Source organism: Tachyglossus aculeatus, chromosome 4, assembly GCF_015852505.1.
Source record: "Tachyglossus aculeatus isolate mTacAcu1 chromosome 4, mTacAcu1.pri, whole genome shotgun sequence".
In the NCBI taxonomy this organism is placed as follows: Eukaryota; Metazoa; Chordata; class Mammalia; order Monotremata; family Tachyglossidae; genus Tachyglossus; species Tachyglossus aculeatus.
This window is the reverse complement of record NC_052069.1, coordinates 80,897,060-80,916,748: the sequence shown is the minus strand read 5'-3', so window position 1 is coordinate 80,916,748 and position 19,689 is coordinate 80,897,060. Positions and strand designations below refer to the sequence as shown.

The 19,689-nt window shown below is 48.4% G+C and overlaps 1 protein-coding gene across 4 annotated transcripts in view; it reads right to left on the bottom strand.

The window, feature by feature from the left end:
• AZIN1 (antizyme inhibitor 1) overlaps window positions 1-19,179 on the bottom strand; it is a 59,578-nt gene extending 40,399 nt beyond the window's left edge. For all 4 annotated transcript variants that reach the window (XM_038744675.1, XM_038744676.1, XM_038744674.1 and 1 more), the window contains exon 1: window positions 18,873-19,179. The gene's annotated coding sequence lies outside the window, so the exon portion shown is untranslated. The remainder of the gene's footprint in view (window positions 1-18,872) is intronic.
• Window positions 19,180-19,689: the final 510 nt, after the last annotated feature.

Below are 19,689 nucleotides of genomic sequence, written 5' to 3'. Positions count from 1 at the left end.
GGTTCCTGAGGAGTGAGGGGACATGGACTGAATTTTTTGAGGGGGGAAAAAAAAGCCAACAATTACTCTCACCACCACTCAAAGCCTTACTGAAGGCACATTTCCGAGAGGTCTTCCCTGACTAAACCCACCTTCTTCCTCTTCCACTCCCTTCTGCATCACCTTGACTTGCTCCCTTTATTCACCCCCCCCTTCCCAGCTCCACAGCACTTATGTACATATCTCTAATTTATTTATATTAATGTCTGTCTCCCCCTCACCCCCGGCCCTAGACTGTAAGCTCATCATGGGCAGGGAACGAGTCTGTTATATTGTACTCTCCGAAGTCCTCAGTACAGTGCTCTGCGCACAGTAAGTGCTCAATAAATAAAACTAAAAGAACGAATCAGGAGTTTGGGGGAATAGACCCTAGATCCTGCTGTCCTCAACCTAGGGGAGAAAACTGCCTTCTATTGTGACCCAAGAAGTTAGACACTACTGCCACATTGGCTCGCTACTCCAGCAGGGGAAGGAGGAACAGGGGGAAAAGTTGTGAGCCACCGGTTCCCACTTATGCCCAAATAATTCCAGAGGCCATTCCTGCGCTTAATTGCCCCTTTACTTGGATATTAAGGAATAACCAGAAGATGCACAAGCAAGCATGTCCCCACACCAAACATTTAAAAATAAACATTACAGGTCTCCATCGGCCTTGCTGGGCTAGACGGAGTGTGTGTGTGTAGGGGTGGTGGGGAGAAAGGGTTACGCTCAGGTCGGAGGAGGTTAAGGGGAATTTGGCCCACTGTCCCAGGGAGAATTTGTCAGCTAATCCACATCCCATCACTGTCTGGCCTCGTTCATTTACCTCCCCAACTATTCCAGATGGACATCTGTTTCAAGGCTAATTGGGATAATCCCATTTTCTACTGTATATGCATATATAGCTGTCCTTTGTATTCAATGATGCTACAGATCACATGTCATCTAAGTGTACACGTATGGTGTACAGTGACAGATTTTCCACACTGAACAGATATTATGGCATTTATTAAGCACTAACAATATGCTAAGCAGTGAGACAAAGGGTTAGAGTGGACCCACCCCCTGTCCCTCATGGAGCTCACAGTCTATTTTATCCCCATGACGGCAGTAATAACATTTAGTAACCATTATGTGCAAAGCACTGTATTAAGTGCTAGGAAAGAGTGACAGATGAGATGAGGTAATAGATACAGTCTCTGGCCCCAAGGGGCTCATCATCTAAAAATAATAAGGCAGGGGGTGCAGGGAGTTGGCGACAGACACAGAAGCAGCAGTATGACATAGTGGATAGAGTATGGGCCTGGGATTCAAAAGGTCGTGGGTTCTAATCCCAGCTCTACCACTTGGTAAGTCACTTCACTTCTCTGTGCCTGTTACCTCATCTGTAAAATGGGGACCGAGACCGTGAGCCTGATGTGGGACAGGGGCTGTGTTCAACCCAATTTGCGTGTATCTACCCCAGAGCTTAGTACAGTGTCTGGCACCTCAGTAGGCATTTGTCATCATATTATACACTAACAAAAACAGAGAAGCAGCAGCATATTTCAGCCACCTCATGACTCAGATCAACCGTCCTCCAGTTCCAGCGATGACCTTCTGACCATTTTAAAAGTTGAACGTCCTGGTGGCACAGAGATAGAACAGCCTCTCTCCTGTGCCATTGGGCCCTGGAGGCCGGCTGATGAAGCTGAGGTCCAGAGAGGTTAAAATGACCCGTCCAAGGGTCACAGCAGGCTGGTAGCAGGGCTGACATTAGAACCCAGCTCTCTCGATTTCCAGTCCCGTGTCCTTTCTACTAGGCCACAAAACCTACTTGCACAGATATTGAGACACCTTCAGAAGCCCCTTGCCCAATCAAGGGGAGCAGTGCATTTCTAAATAAATAGTGCAGCTATCAAGAGTGCTGCCAAAAGGCATTGGCTGTCTTCGGCAACCAAGATACCAATGCTGGGACTCATTTAGTCAACTGTACTGAGAGCTTACTGTGTGCAGAGCACTGGACTAAGCGCTTGGGAAGTACAAGTCGGCAACATATAGAGACGGTCCCTACCCAACAGCGGGCTCACAGTCTAGAAGGGGGAGACAGATCACAAAACAAAACAATTATGGTTTGGCATGAGAGTGAAGAGAGTCCTATTAGCAGGATTCGCAACTAGCTCTCTTCCTCCCTTCAAAGCCCTACTGAGAGCTCACCTCCTCCAGGAGGCCTTCCCAGACTGAAGCCCCCCTTTTCCTCTCCTCCTCCTCCCCTCCCCCTCCTCCTCCTCCCCTCCCCCTTCTGCCCTATACCCTTCCCCTCACAGCACCTGTCTATGTTTGTACAATACACTATTTTATTAATGATGTGTATATAGCATAATTCTATTTATTCTGATGGTATTGACACCTGTCCACTTGTTTCGTTGTCTGTCTCCGCCTTCTAGACTGTGAGCCCATTGTTGGGTAGGGACCGACTCTATATGTTGCCGATCTGTACTTCCCAAGCGCTTAGTACAGTGCTCTGCACAGAGTAAGTGCTCATCAAATATGACTGAATGAATGGAAAGAAAATCACATCTACAATCTACACACAGTAAGCACTCAATAAATATGATTGAATGAATAAACTGATTGGTTTTTCAGTCAGTCAAGTTTTATGGAGCGCTTGTGTGCAGGGCACTATTCTACACACTTGGGAGCGTACAATATAACAGACACCTTCCCTGCCTGAAATTCCCAGGAAACAGTGGTGAGTCCTGATGCTGGTCTGGTGGAAAGAGCATGGGCCTGGAGAATAGGAGTCCTGGATTCCCACTGTCTCTTCAAGGAGAGCAATGCCTGCAGGGGCTAAGCCATGAGTGACAAAGCCTTCTGACTGGAGAACTACCACTCAAGGCATGCTACAGGGTAGACAGGCCTAGCAGGAATCCTGAAAAACAGCTGACTAACATGGGCGGTGAAGACCACGGTGGCTATCTAGGCAACCATCTGCTGGGGTAGAGCACCAAGGCACAACATTTGAACGTTGAGACCGTCACTCTGGCCGTTGCTGGGTCTCATTAAAAACAAGAAACAACACCCAGAACAAAAACACACACCTGTGTGTACTTCGATGTGCTGCAGCCTTGCTTACTCATTTGTAGCCCTCTGGGCAAGTGGCAGGGATGACAGACATAAGTGGTACTGAGCAAAGCACTTAAACACTCAGCCACCTGGGGCACTTACCTAGCCATTTCGCTACCCTTTTTCCTCTTTATGGTATTGAAAAGTCTCCCCTGATAGATTGTAAGTTCCTTGAGGGCAGGGATCACCCATTTATCTCTGAACACAATGAGTTCTATTGATTATATTGATGGGCAAAAATCAATCGCTTCACAGATTTTTGGTGATTCACCTAGGCTCACCTGTCACTCCTAGGGAGACTCCCCAGTAGTCATACTCACATAAGCATTAGGAAAATAAATCAGGGATAGCAATGGGCAGGTATCCTGCCCGAAGACATGCATTGACAGGAGGTGGGGAAAAGGAATGGAGAATACTGATGGTCAGGACTGTCTTTAGGAAAAACTGCTCTACAGTGCCTATCAAATACTGCCATTGAGAACAGGGGAGGAAGAGGGAGGCCTGAGAATTCCCGGTCATACCACTTTCTTTCTCGTTCCACTACCAGGAGAATTTGAGAGCTCACACAAAAAAAAAGATAAAGAGAGGCTTTGGGCTTATTCCTCTCAGCAAATATGGTAGGAAGTTGTCTTTACATTTATTGGCCTACCACTCTCTTTGGTACCTAGGCATGTGGGTGAGTTGTGATCCTGTGTGTTAGTTCCCTAGGGAAAACCATGCCATGAAAACCCTACTCAAGTGTTGTGTAAATTAAGCAAAGAGAATACTCCGTAAAGTCTCGTATTTCCCCAGCTAACCAGCTCACTGCTCGTTAAAATAATCAATCTTATTTTGGGCTCCAGCCAACCCCCCCCTCCAAAAAAAAACACACCCTCAAACCGTACATCCTCTATGCAGACTATGCTATGCACTGTAGAGGAAAAACGTTTTTTTTTTAAAAAAAACCTCACACTAGAGACCAACCACAGGAATTTGAATTTATCTGTCCCTGCCTTTAGACTAAGTTCCCTGAGGCTAAGTTCCCCACAAGTGCTAAGTACAGCGCTCTGGACACAGTAAAGTGCTCAATAAATACCATGCTGAAAAAAACATATTGCTACTCTAACACAGCTAGGGCCTCAAAGATAGGCACAACTTTTCTACTATCACCCTTGAGAATGGAATCTCGTTCTCAGGAAAAATTTCAGTGTAATGTACTGTTGCCCCTCTGAAACAAAATCTCCCCAAGTTGAAAAACTCAGTGAGGACACGACCTCTCATAGAAATGTGTGGTCACACCTCAACTAACTCAAAACAAGGGAACTTCGTAAACTCAGAAAATAACTTACCATTCTTTAGCCTGGTGGCTAGAAATTCAATTTCATGATATCATTTGAATTAACAGCCAAATAACTACAAAGAATAATCGAGGAGAATGCCTAATCTCAATTGACACGAATGAATTGTAGGAAGAAAACTAAGAACAACTTCAGGGATAGAGGAAGCCCGTGGCAAATGGAAAAGTGATGCCTGAATAAATCTTTTCCACTTGAAGACTCAGGAGAGACCCAAATCCTTGCTGAAACTGATGCCAAGCCGACCAACTTGATGCCAGATGTCAAGCCTACACTCTGCTAATTCTTTAAAAAAATAAAAAAAGGAGAAAAACGTCTTTCCTGGTAAACAATATAAAGATGATTCCACTCAGAATAATAAAAAGACCTCTAGGTGAAACAAAATTAGCTACTGATTAGAAACAACCTTCTCTGAAATAAAAAAATTGGGGGTGGGGGGAGAGCACAGCCCACTTAGACTGGTTTATGAACTATTTGTTCTGACGATTTTGAGACCTGTCTACATGTTTTGTTTTGTTGTCTGTCTCCCCCTTCTACACTGTGAGCCCGTTGCTGGGTAGGGAGCGTCTCTATATGTTGCCGATTTGTACTTCCCAAGCGCTTAGTACAGTGGTCTGCACACAGTAAGCGCTCAATAAATACGATTGAATGAATGAATGACTATCAAAGAGTGAATGCTCTACCAAATGTAGAGTAATTCAGAAGGTGTTCCACAACAGCCTGTGTTTTGCAGATTATTCGGTCATTCCGTATGAAAGCCAACCCCACACAGTATAAGGGTCATGCACAAGCTCCAGCTTTAATCCTTAAGAGATCCTTGACCTTTCTTACTCCAACTCATAAGCAAGTGTTCACCAGTTCTTTAAAGCTGTAGGAGAGATAAAGTTAGCTATGTCATTCTAAAGGACTTTAGCCTCTGGCTTAAGACAAACCTCAAAGGCGGCTACACTTCCTTAATCCTGAATACTTTCCCTTTATTAAAAGGTTTCAAATTTATTCACGCTAGAATAAGTTTGACGGTCATTCTTAAGTTAGCAGTTCTTCAGACTCATTACCTCCCAAAGAGAGACCTTTTAAAGAAAAAGGGAAGCAGCGTGGCTCAGTGGAAAGAGCCCGGGCTTTGGAGTCAGAGGTCATGGGTTCAAATCCCGGCTCTGCCAATTGCCAGCTGTGTGACTTTGGGCAGGTCACTTAATTTATCTGTGCCTCAGTTCCGTCATCTGTAAAATTCATTCATTCATTCAATCGTATTTATTGAGCGCTTACTGTGTGCAGAGCACTGTACTAAGTGCTTGGGAAGTACAAGTTGGCAACATATAGAGACGGTCCCTACCCAGTGGGCTCACAGTCTAGAAGATGAGGATTAACTGATCACCTTGTAACCTCCCAAGTGCTTAGAACAGTGCTTTGCACATAGTAGCATGAGAAGCAGTGTGGTTCAGTGGAAAGAGCCCGGTCTTTGGAGCCAGAGGTCATGGGTTCAAATGCCGGCTCTGCCACCTGTCAGTGTGTGACTTTGGGTAAGTCACTTCACTTCTCTAGGCCTCAGTTACCTCATCTGGAAAATGGGGATTAAGACTGTGAGCCCCCCATGGGACAACCTGATAACCCTGTAACCTCCCCAGAACTTAGAACAGTGCTTTGCACATAGGAAGCGCTTAATAAATGCCATTATTATTATAGTAAGTGCTTAATAAATGCCATCATCATCATTATTATTATTATTAAAAAGCAGGGATCCTGGTGAATCAGCACTGCCCAAAAAAGTGCAGCGTTGCAGATAGTCTGGCTATCAGATATACAGCATCCTCTGCACAAGCAGTCTTGGGTGAACATGCGTGGTTGGAGAAACACAAGAACCATTTTGAGTGAACTAAGAGTCATATGAACTTGAACCTTTTCAGATCACTCTTAAGAAGCAAAGACTACTGACTATTAAGGGATGACACCTTATTTTAGCCTCCTAAGAAAACATTTTGAGAAGCAAGCAGCAAGCAGCAGCACCCACAATTTAATTTTCCCTTTCCTTAGACTGCATATCAAACCAAAGCACTTTCTGACTAATATTGTCCAAAAAAATAATACAGGAAAATTTTAACCCATGGTCTACTGCATAGTGCATGGGCCCAGGGGGTCAAACGGTCACGCGTTCTAATCCCGGCTCTGCCACTCGTCTGCTGTGTGACCCTGGGTGAGTCACTTCACTTCTCGGTGCCTAAATTACCTCATGTGGAAAGTGGGGATTGAGAAGGTGAGCCCCATGTGGGACAGGGGATTGTGTCCAACGCAATGTGCTTGGATCCACCTCAATGCTTAGTACAGTGTCGGGCACAGAGTAAGAGCTGAAATATTGTAATTATTAGTCATAATGAAGCCCACTTTTCAACTATGGAAGCAGCGTGGCTCAGTGGAAAAGAGCACGGGCTTTGGAGTCAGAGGTCATGGGTTCAAATCCCAGCTCCACCAAGTGTCAGCTGTGTGACTTTCGGCAACTCACTTAACTTCTCTGGGCCTGTTACCTCATCTGCAAAATGGGGATGAAGACTCTGAGTGCCCCGTGGGACAACCAGATCACCTTGTAACCTCCCCAGCGCTTAGAACGGTGCTTTGCACATAGTAAGTGCTTAATAAATGCCATTAAAAAAACTACCAGAAAGCTCAAGCTAGTTTACTTAAAAGTCCTTTAATAGCTCAGTATTACAGAGCGAAAGGAGCACTACTAATCATTCAAGACCATAGTTTGCTCAAAAAAACATGGAATGGTAATCAGTTTTCTAGCTCATTTTGAAGGACACAAGTGCTTTAAGTACCCATGCATAGGAATTAGAAATTAAAACCAATCATGTAGGAAAGGTCTTTCCCTAAGTATGCTTCTAGCCACTTTCTATTGCGAATGCTAGAATAAAAATTAACGCAAGCTCACACTGGAGCCAATGACTTGAAGTTCAAGCCATGTGTTCAGACCAAAAAAAAATATATACATACACATATATGTATATATACATACACACATACATACACATATATGTATATATACACATATAAGTATATATACATATATAACATATATGTGTATATATACATATATCTATATATATATCTATATATATATATACACATACATACACACATATATAAAATAAAAACCAAACATCTTCATTTCGGCAAACTTCTCCAAAATTCTAACATTTGATAATTGGGCTTTGAACCAGACAGCCATCTTCAAACTGTTAATATTCTGATTAACACAGCCATAACCACCCACCTATTTTCTTACATTGTTTTAGTGTTTGAAACAGTTTTTTTTCTGTGCGCATCACCAGTCCCCCCCCCCACCTCCCACAAATTCATTCTTAAGTGAGGAGCCCCTTGAAGACCAGCAACAGTATCTAGTTCTCACCCAGGTACTTTTGCCCAGCATTCAAGACTATGCTTTATACACAGTAAACACAATACTATTACTACTACTACTCGTTGCTGTATTTTTACTATAGGCTACCGTACACATCAACTAGAACAGTATGTGCTTTAACACTGAAGGGGAAAAAAATGCATTAATCAAACACGCAGTTGACCACATGGCTTGTCAGGGCATTATTTCACAAGCTTTCGTACTCTGCGTCGACTATTTCTATTTAAAAACCGCGTGAAAATCCGAGGCTGGGCTCCGATTTGCCGAGGAGTTAAAAGTGTCAGCACAACTCCCCTCCCTCCCAGCTAGTTGTCCTTAATAGGGTACCTCGCGACCAGACCCCCCAAAAAGGACAAAACTTTCAAGTGAGTAACCAACCCGCAGTAGAGAGCTACTTCTTTTGCTACTCCTCTGAAAGCAAAGACAAGCGAGTCTGCAGGGAAGACTTCGAAGCAGCTGGCCGATTTCTTTCACCCACCCTTTCTTTTAATCAAAAGAAAATGTAAAAAAAAAAATAATAATAATAAATAAGAGGGAGGTATTACTTTACCCGAAAGGTCAATCTCTCCTTATAAGGAAAAAGAATGTCACCTGCAACATTTAGAAGGGTGTCATTGGAGTGCAGTCCTTCCCGGGAGGCTGCAGATACAAGGGGGCCAGCGCCTGGCCCTTTCCTAGCCCAAGTGAGCGGCGCTAAGGGAGGAGGGAAGGAAAAGCGGGACGCTTTATAACCGCAAAAATCCCGGTGGGGGCAGAGGGGGTGGGGAAGAGAGGGAAACGAGGCAGTATTCCAGGCTGGGGCTGGGAAGGGCTCCTCCGCCCAGGCCGCTGCAGCAGTTGCAGCAGCATTGTTCACATGGTGACAGGAAGACGAGAACTAGATTGGAGCGGTCCAGACCGGAACAAACCCCTCCTCCTCCTTCCTCATCGCCACCCACAACGGATTCAAAACAAAAAAACCCGCTAAAATGCCAGGGCCCCGGAGGGGAGGATGCTCCTCGGGGTTTCTGCTCGCCAGACTAACGGGCCCTGAAGGGAACGGGCAGATGCGGGGGGGAAAAGTGGAGGTAGGGGAGCCGCCGCATCTTTTAACGGGTCTCTCTCCCACCGGGACCTTCCTCCATTGAACCTAACGGGAACTACCGACTGCAAAAAAGAAAAAAACGCTCTAACACATAAACCACCTGGGCAGAATTTGGTAAGCCCGCAGCAGAAAAAGCAACCGATGTAAAGATGGTGGGTGAAGCCACGCGGGAAACAGCTGTCTTCTCAAGGGCCTCCTAACCCTCTTGGGCAATTACCACTTGGATTTCACCGCAACGAGTGGGATTAGAGGTCTAAAGTCTTCCTTCCAACCCTCACCGGAGGACGGCTGAAGTGGGGTTTTCCAAATTCGACATTTTTCTTTTTTTAAAAAAAAGGTCCTCCCTCCCCGGCCAGGGAGGGGCTCAGGGTGGGCGCTGGAGGGTGGCTCACTTTTAGACTGTGAGTGAGCCCACTGTTGGGTAGGGGCCGTCTCTATATGTTGCCAACTTGGACTTCCCAAGCGCTTAGTACAGTGCTCCGCACACAGTAAGCGCTCAATAAATACGATTGATTGATTGATTGGCCCAGGGCCCTTCTGACCGGGCAGAGGCCACCCCAGTCACAGATGTGGCTCTGTCACCGGGTCAGTCATTGATTCATTCAATCATTTATTGAGCACTTACTGTATGCAGGGCCCTGGACTAAGCGCTTGGAAGCCGTGTGGCTTCAGAGGAAGAGCCCGGACTTGAGAGTCAGAGGTCACGGGTTCTAATCCCAGCTTTGCCGCTTGTCAGCTGGATGACCTTGGGCATGTCACTTCACTTCTCTGTGCCTCAGTTCCTTCATCTGTAAAATGGGGATGATGATTCAGCCCCACGTGGGACAGCCTGATTACCTTGTATCCCCCCTGCCCTTAGAACACTGTTTGGCACATAGTAAGCGCTTAATACCAACATTATTATTCATTCATTCGTGGCTCAGTGGAAAGAGCACGGGCTTGGGAGCACGGTCATGGGTTCTAATTCTGGCTCTGCCATGTCTCTGCTGTGACCTTGGGCAAGTCACTTGACTTCTCTGAGCCTGTTATCTCATCTGTAAAATGGGGATTAAGACTGTGAGCCCCATGTGGGACAACTTGATCACCTTGTATCCCCCCCAGCACTTAGGACAGTGCTCTACACATAGTAAGTGCTTAACAAATGCCATCATTATTATTATTATTATCTGTAAAATGGGGATGAAGACTGTGAGCCCTACGTGGGACAACCTGATGACCTTGTAGCCCACCAGCACTTAGAACAGAGCTTGGTACATAGTAAGCACTTAACAAATGCCATCATCATCATTATTATTAACACATACCACCATTATCTGTTGCCGAACTGTACTTCCCAATAAGAGAAGCAGCGGGCTCTGGAGTCAGAGACCATGGGCTCGAACCCCGGCTCCGCCACATGTCTGCTGTGTGACTTTGGGCAAGTCACTTAAGAAGCGTGGCTCAGTGGAAAGAGCCCGGGCTTTTGGAGTCAGAGGTCATGGGTTCGAATCCCGGCTCCACCACAAGTCTGCTGTGTGACCTTGGGCAAGTCACTTCACTTCTCTGAGCCTCAGTTACCTCATCGGTAAAAATGGGGATTAAGACTGTGAGCCCCACATGGGACAACTTGATCACACTGTATCCCCCCCCAGCGCTTAGAACAGTGCTTTGCACATAGTAAGCGCTTAACAAATGCCATTATTATTATTATTCTCGGAGCCTCAGTTACCTCATCTGTAACATGGGGATGATGACTGTGAGCCCCACGCGGGACAACCTGATCACCTTGTATCTCCCCAGTGCTCAGAATAGTGCTATGCACATAGTAAGCACTTAAATGCCATTATTATGATTATTACTAGAGCCAAGGAGCTCCCGGGAGACGGACAGCGTGGTGTGACGTGAGGTAGGCGGGTGTCCCCGAGCGGAGGCCCCGTGGGGCGGGCCGGGCCGGGAAAGCCCCGGTGACTCACTCCCCCTGACTTTCCCGGGGCAGTGGCTTGACTGACAGCCCCCCTCCCACCCCAAAAGTCCCCCTTCTCACCACCCCCTCTCTCCTCAGGCCCCGGGTTTGTCTCCCCCTTCTAGCCTGGGAGCCCGCTGCTGGGAGAGACCGTCTCTACCTGGTACCCATTTGTCCTTCCCAAGCGTCTAATCCAGTGCTCTGCACACAGTAAGCGCTCAATAAATACGATGGAAGGAATGAATGAACTGGCACCTCCCGAGGGGAAGCAGCGTGGCTCAGTGGAAAGAGCCCGGGCTTTGGAGTCAGAGGTCGTGGGTTCAAATCCCGGCTCTGCCACTTGTCAGCTGTGCGACTTTGGTTAAGTCACTTCACTTCTCTGGGCCTCAGTTCCCTCATCTGTAAAATGGGGATGAAGACTGAGAGTCCCACGTGGGACAACCTGATTACCTTGTATCTACCCCAGTGCTTAGAACAGTGCTTTGCACATAGTAAGCGCTTAACAAATACCAATATTATCATTATTATTATTCCAGTGCTCTGCACACAGTAAGCGCTCCATCAATACGAAGGAATGAATGAATTGTCCTTCCCAAGCGCTTATTCAGTAAGCGCTCCATCAATACGAAGGAATGAATGAATTGTCCTTCCCAAGCGCTTAGTTCAGTGCTGTGCACACCTTAAGCGCTCCATCAATACAATGGAATGAATGAATGAATTGGTCCTTCCCAAGCATTTAGTCCACTGCTCCACACACAGTAAGCGCTCCATCAATACAATGGAATGAATGAATGGACGAATGAAGCCCCCGGCCCCTTAGTGGGGGCCTCCAAGCATAAGCGGGGGCGTGGGGGGGGGGGGAGGGGGGGAAGAGAAGCAGCGTGGCTCAGTGGAAAGAGCCCGGGCTTTGGAGTCAGAGGTCATGGGTTCAAATCCCAGCTCCGCCACTTGTCAGCTGTGTGACTTTGGGCAAGGCACTTCTCTGTGCCTCAGTTCCCTCATCTGTAAAATGGGGATGAAGACTGAGCCCCCCCGTGGGACAACCTGATCACCTTGTAACCCCCCAGCGCTTAGAACAGTGCCTTGCACATAGTAAACGTTTATCAAATACCATCATTATTATTATTTGGAGTCAGAGGTCATGGGTTCAAATCCCAGCTCCGCCACTTGTCAGCTGGGTGACTTTGGGCAAGTCACTTCTCTGTGCTTCAGTGACCTCATCTGTAAAATGGGGATGAGAAGCAGCGTGGCTCAGGAGAAAGAGCCCCGGCTTTGGAGTCAGGTCATGGGTTCAAATCCCAGCTCCACCACTTGTCAGCTGTGTGACTTTGGGCAAGTCACTTCACTGGGCCTCAGTTACCTCATCTGTAAAATGGGGATGAGAAGCAGTGTGGCTTAGGGGAAAGAGCCCAGACTTTGGAGTCAGAGGTCATGGGTTCAAATCCCAGCTCCACCACTTATCAGCTGTGTGACTTTGGGCAAGTCACTTCACTTCTCTGGGCCTCAGTTACCTCATCTGTAAAATGGGGATGAAGACTGTGAGCCCCCCGTGGGACAACCTGATCACCCTGTAACCTCCCTAGCACTTAGAACAGCACTTTGCACATAGTAAGCACTTAATAAGTGCTATCATTATTATTATGAAGACTGTGAGCCCCCCGTGGGACAGCCTGATCACCCTGTAACCTCCCCAGCGCTTAGAACAGTGCTTTGCACATAGTAAGCACTTAACAATACCATCATTATTATTATTTGGAGTCAGAGGTTCAAATCCCAGCTCCGCCAATTGTCAGCTGTGTGACTCTGGGCAAGTCACTTCTCTATGCCTCAGTGACTTCATCTGTAAAATGGGGATGAAGACTGGGAGCCCCCCGTGGGACAACCTGATCGCCTTGTAACCTCCCCCAGTGCTTAGAACAGTGCCTTACACATAGCAAGCACTTAAATGCCATCATTATTATTTGGAGTCAGAGATCATGGGTTCAAATCTCAACTCCGCCACTTGTCAGCTGGGTGACTTTGGGCAAGTCATTTCTCCATGCCTCAGGGACCTCGTCTGTAAAATGGGGATGAAGACTGTGAGCCCCCCGTGGGACAACCTGATCACCCTGTAACCTCTCCAGTGCTTAGAACAGTGCCTTGCACATAGTAAGCACTTAACTACCATCATTATTATTATTATCTGGAGTCAGGTTCAAATCCTAGCTCCACCAATTGTCAGCTGGGTGGCTTTGGGCAAGTCACTTCTCTATGACTCAGTGACTTCATCTGTAAAATGGGGATGAAGACTGTGAGCCCCCCGTGGGACAACCTGATCACCTTGTAACCTCCCCCAGTGCTTAGAACAGTGCCTTACACATAGCAAGCACTTAACAAATGCCATCATTATTATTTGGAGTCAGAGATCATGGGTTCAAATCTCAACTCCGCCACTTGTCAGCTGGGTGACTTTGGGCAAGTCATTTCTCCGTGCCTCAGGGACCTCATCTGTAAAATGGGGATGAAGACTGTGAGCCCCCCATGGGACAACCTGATCACCTAGTAACCTTCCCAGTGCTTATTCATTCATTCAATCGTATTTATTGAGTGCTTACTGTGTGCAGAGCACCAGACTAAGCGCTTGGGAAGTACAAGTTCACAACATATAGAGACAGTCCCTACCCACCTAGTAACCTCCCCAGGGCTTATTCATTCATTCCATCGTATTTATTGAGAACTTACTGTATGCAGAGCACTGGACTAAGTGCTTGGGAAGCACAAGTTGGTAGGGAGGCCTTCCCAGACTGAGCCCCCTCCTTCCTCTCCCCCTCCCCCGCCTTACCTCCTTCCCGTCCCCACAGCACCTGTATATATGCATATATGTTTGTACACATTTATTACTCTACTTATTTTGCTTGTATATATTTATTCATTTTATTTTATTTTGTTAATATTGTTTTGTTGTCTGTCTCCCCTTCTAGCCTATGAGCCCTCTGTTGGGTAGGGACCGTCTCTCTGTTGCCAACTTGGACTTCATTCATTCAATTGTATTTACTGAGTGCTTACTGTGTGCAGAGCACTGGACTAAGCGCTTGGGAAGTACAAGTTGGCAACATATAGAGACGGTCCCTACCCAACAGTGGGCTCACAGTCTAGAAGGGCTCACTTCCCAAGAGCTTAGTCCGGTGCTCTGCAAAGTAAGCGCTCAATAAATATGATGGAATGAATGCATGAACGGCTTAGTGTGAGCCATGACTGTGTCCTGTTACATTGTACGGTCCCAAGCGCTCAGCCCAGTGCCCTGCACACGGTAAGCGCTCAATAAATACGATGGAATGAATGAATGAATAAACGGCCTAGTGTGAGCCGGGACTGTGTCCTGTTACACTGTACTCTCCCAAGCGCTCAGCACACGGTGAGCGCTCAATACGATGAAATGAATGAACGGCCTAATGTGAGCCGGGACTGTGTCTTGTTACACTGTACTCTCCCAAGCGCTCAGCACACAGTGAGCGCTCAATAAATACGACGGAATGAATGAATGAACAAACGGCCTTGTGTAAGCCCGGACTGTGTCTTGCTACATTGTACTGTCCCAAGCACTCAGCCCAGTGCCCTGCACACGGTAAGCGCTCAATACGATGGAATGAATGAACGGCCTAGTGTGAGCCGAGGCCGTGTCTTGTTACATTGTACTCTCCCAAGCGCTCAGCACACGGTGAGCACTCAATAAATACAACGGAATGAATGAATGAACGGCCTAGTGTAAGCCGGGACTGTGTCTTGTTACACTGTACTCTCCCAAGCGCTCAGCACACAGTGAGCGCTCAATAAATACGACGGAATGAATGAATGAATAAACGGCCTAGTGTAAGCCGGGACTGTGTCTTGTTACACTGTGCTCTCCCAAGCGCTCAGCACACGGTGAGCGCTCAATAAATACGACGGAATGAATGAATGAACGGCCTAGTGTAAGCCGGGACTGTGTCTGGTTACACTGTGCTCTCCCAAGCGCTCAGCACACGGTGAGCGCCCAATAAATACGACGGAATGAATAAACGGCCTACTGTAAGCCGAGGCTGTGTCTTGTTACATTGTACTCTCCCAAGCGCTCAATAAATACGATGGAATGAATGAACGGCCTAATGTGAGCCGGGACTGTGTCTTGTTACACTGTACTCTCCCAAGCGCTCAGCACACAGTGAGCGCTCAATAAATACGACGGAATGAATGAATGAACCGTTCGAACAGCCTACTGTAAGAAGGGGCTGTCTTGTTACACTGTACTCTCCCAACCGTTCAGCACACAGTGAGCGCTCAATAAATACGACGGAATGAATGAATGAACGAACGGCCTAGTGTAAGCCAGCACTGTCTTGTTACACTGTACTCTCCAAGCGCTCAGCACATGGTGAGCGCTCAATAAATACGACGGAATCGAATGAATGAACGGCCTAGTGTAAGCCGGGACTGCGTCTTGTTACACTGTACTGTCCAAGCGCTCAGCACACGGTGAGCGCTCAATACAGTGGAATGAATGAACGGCCTAGTATGAGCCGGGACTGTATCTTGTTACATTGTACTCTCCCAAGCGTTCAGCACACGGTGAGCGCTCAATATACGACGGAATTAATGAACGAACGAACGGCCTAGTGTAAGCCGGGACTGTCTTGTTACACTGTACTCTCCAAGCGCTCAGCACACGGTGAGCGCTCAATAAATACGACGGAATGAATGAATGAATGAACGGCCTAGTGTAAACCGGGACTGTGTCTTGCTATATTGTAATTTCCCAAGCGCTCAGCACACGGTGAGCGCTCAATACGATGGAATGAATGAACGGCCTAGTGTGAGCCGGAACTGTATCTTGTTATACTGTACTCTCCCAAGCGTTCAGCACACGGTGAGCGCTCAATATACGACGGAATTAATGAATGAACGAACGGCCTAGTGTAAGCCCGGACTGTGTCTTGTTACATTGTACTGTCCCAAGCGCTCAGCCCAGTGCCCTGCACACGGTAAGCGCTCAATACGATGGAATGAATGAACGGCCTAGTGTGAGCCGAGGCTGTGTCTTGTTACATTGTACTCTCCCAAGCGCTCAGCACACGGTGAGCACTCAATAAATACAACGGAATGAATGAATGAACGGCCTAGTGTAAGCCTGGACTGTGTCTTGTTACACTGTACTCTCCCAAGTGCTCAGCACACAGTGAGCGCTCAATAAATACGATGGAATGAATGAATGAATAAACGGCCTAGTGTAAGCCGGGACTGTGTCTTGTTACACTGTGCTCTCCCAAGCGCTCAGCACACGGTGAGCGCTCAATAAATACGACGGAATGAATGAATGAATAAACGGCCTACTGTAAGCCGAGGCTGTGTCTTGTTACATTGTACTCTCCCAAGCGCTCAATACGATGGAATGAATGAACGGCCTAATGTGAGCTGGGACTGTGTCTTGTTACACTGTACTCTCCCAAGCGCTCAGCACACAGTGAGCGCTCAATAAATACGACGGAATGAATGAATGAACCGTTCGAACGGCCTACTGTAAGAAGGGGCTGTCTTGTTACACTGTACTCTCCCAACCGTTCAGCACACAGTGAGCGCTCAATAAATACGACGGAATGAATGAATGAACGAACGGCCTAGTGTGAGCCGGGACTGCATCTTGTTACATTGTGCTCTCCCAGGCGCTCAGCACACGGTGAGCGCTCAATAAAAACGACGGAATGAATGAATGAATAAACGGCCTAGTGTAAGCCGGGACTGTGTCTTGTTACACTGTACTGTCCAAGCGCTCAGCACACGGTGAGCGCTCAATACGATGGAATGAATGAACGGCCTAGTATGAGCCGGGACTGTATCTTGTTACACTGTACTCTCCCAAGCGTTCAGCACACGGTGGGCGCTCAGTATACGACGGAATTAATGAATGAACGAACGGCCTAGTGTAAGCCGGGACTGTCTTGTTACACTGTACTCTCCAAGCACTCAGCACACGGTGAGCGCTCAATAAATACGACGGAATGAATGAATGAATAAACGGCCTAATGTAAACCGGGACTGTGTCTTGCTATATTGTAATTTCCCAAGCGCTCAGCACACGGTGAGCGCTCAATACGATGGAATGAATGAACGGCCTAGTATGAGCCGGGACTGTATCTTGCTACACTGTACTCTCCCAAGCGCTCAGCACACGGTGAGCGCTCAATAAATACGACGGAATGAATGAATGAACGAACGGCCTAGTGTAAGCCGGCACTGTCTTGCTACACTGTACTCTCCAAGCGCTCAGCACACGGTGAGCGCTCAATAAATACGACGGAATGAATGAATGAATAAACGGCCTAGTGTAAGCCGGGACTGCGTCTTGTTACACTGTACTGTCCAAGCGCTCAGCACACGGTGAGCGCTCAATACGGTGGAATGAATGAACGGCCTAGTATGAGCCGGGACTGTATCTTGTTACACTGTACTCTCCCAAGCGTTCAGCACACGGTGAGCGCTCAATATACGACGGAATGAGTGAATGGACGAACGGCCTAGTGTAAGCCGGGACTGTCGTGTTACACTGTACTCTCCCAAGCGCTCAGCACACAGTAAGCGCTTAATAAATACGACGGAATGAATGAATGAATAAACGGCCTAGTGTAAGCCGGGACTGTGTCTTGTTACAATGTACTGTCCCAAGCGCTCAGCCCAGTGCCCTGCACACGGTAAGCGCTCAATAAATACGACGGAATGAATGAATGAATAAACGACCTAGTGTAAGCCGAGGCTGTGTCCTGTTACACTGTACTCTCCCAAGCGCTCAGCACACGGTGAGCGCTCAATACGATGAAATGAATGAACGGCCTAATGTGAGCCGGGACTGTGTCTTGTTACACTGTACTCTCCCAAGCGCTCAGCACACGGTGAGCGCTCAATAAATACGACGGAATGAATGAATGAAGGAACGGCCTAGTGTAAGCCGGGATTGTCTTGTTACACTGTGCTCTCTCGAGCGCTCAGCACACGGTGAGCCATCAATAAATACGACGGAATGAATGAATGAATGAATGAATAAACGGCCTAGTGTAAGCCGGGACTGTGTCTTGTTACACTGTGCTCTCCAAGCGCTCAGCACAGGGTGAGCGCTCAATAAATACGACGGAATGAATGAATGAACGGCCTAGGGTGAGTCGGGACTGTATCTTGCTACACTGTACTCTCCCAAGCGCTCAGCACACGGTGAGCGCTCAATAAATACGACGGAATGAATGAATGAATAAACGGCCTAGTGTAAGCCGAGACTGTCTTGTTACACTGTGCTCTCCCAAGCGCTCAGCACACGGTGAGCGCTCAATAAATACGACGGAATGAATGAATGAACGAACAGCCTAGTGTAAGCCGGGGCTGTCGTGTTACACTGGACTCTCCAAGCGCTCAGCACAGGGTGAGCGCTCAATAAATACGACGGAATGAATGAATGAATAAACGGCCTAGTGTAAGCCGGGACTGCGTCTTGTTACACTGTGCTCTCCAAGCGCTCAGCACAGGGTGAGCGCTCAATAAATACGACGGAATGAATGAATGAATGAACGGCCTAGTGTGAGCCGGGACTGTGCCTTGCTACACTGTACTCTCCCAAGCGCTCAGCACACGGTGAGCGCTCAATCAATACGGCGGAATGAATGAATGAATGTGAGCCGGGACCGCCTTGTCACACTGGGCTGTCCCGAGCGCTCAGCGCAGTGCTCCGCACACGGGGAGCGCTCAATAAACGCGATGGAATGAGTGAATGAATGAATGAAAGGAAGGGAGCAATGCATCACGGGACATCGGGGCGGCCGCCCCCGAGCGCCCCCTGTCGGGGGCCCGAGGGGTGGCCGGCGGGGGGCAACGGCAGGGAGGGGGCCGCGCCTTCCCCCGGGCCCCTCGCGCGCGCGCGCGCACGCGCGCACCACGCGGCCGCCATGTTCCCCGAACCGCGCCCGCGCGCGCGCCACTCACGTGAGATAACGGCCCAAAGAGTCGGGTAAAGCGTCTTCTCTTTTTAGGCGGAATTTTTAAAGAGGGATGTGGTTACCTACAGCAGAAATACCCGAGGCGGCCTGGGCCATAGGCTGAGGGGGCACGCGGGGGGGGGAAAGCGCGGCGCCGGCACCAGCTGCGGCGGCCACGGGGGAGAGAAAAAGAAAAGAAAAGAAAAGAAGAAAGAAGCAGGAGAGGAGGAAGAGGAGCGCGGGCGGACGAAAGGGCGAGAGAAAGCGACAGAAGGGGGGGGAAAAAACCGGAAGAGAGGAGAAGAAGGACGGGCTGACTGAAGGCGGGGCCCGCCGACGCTCCTTTTATAGTAGAGGGGCGTGGCTATCTACGTCACGGCCGGGACAGCCAATAGGAGAAGTGGGCGGGACAGACGTGCTGACGTGACGGACGGCGGGCGGGCCCGACGGGGGGGCGGGGCCAACAACGTAGAAGCAGGGGCAGCCAATCGGCGCAGTGGGCGGGGCAGGCGGGATGACGTTGAGGAAAGTGGGCGGGCCCGACGGCTCTTTTTTTATAGCGGAGGGGCGTGGATACTGACGTCACCGCACGGGCAGCCAATCCGAGGTGGGCGCTGACGTCACGGGAGGGGCGGGGCCTGCGGGGGGCCGAGGTGGGGCAGGTTCATTCATTCGTTCGTCGTACTTATTGAGCGCCTGCCGGGCGCCGTACTAAGCGCTCTGGAGAGGGCGCTACGACGATGAACAGGCGCCCTCCCTGCCCGCAGCGGGTGCCGTCGCTGCCTCCCATTCAGTCAGCCGTATTTCATTCATTCAGTCCTATT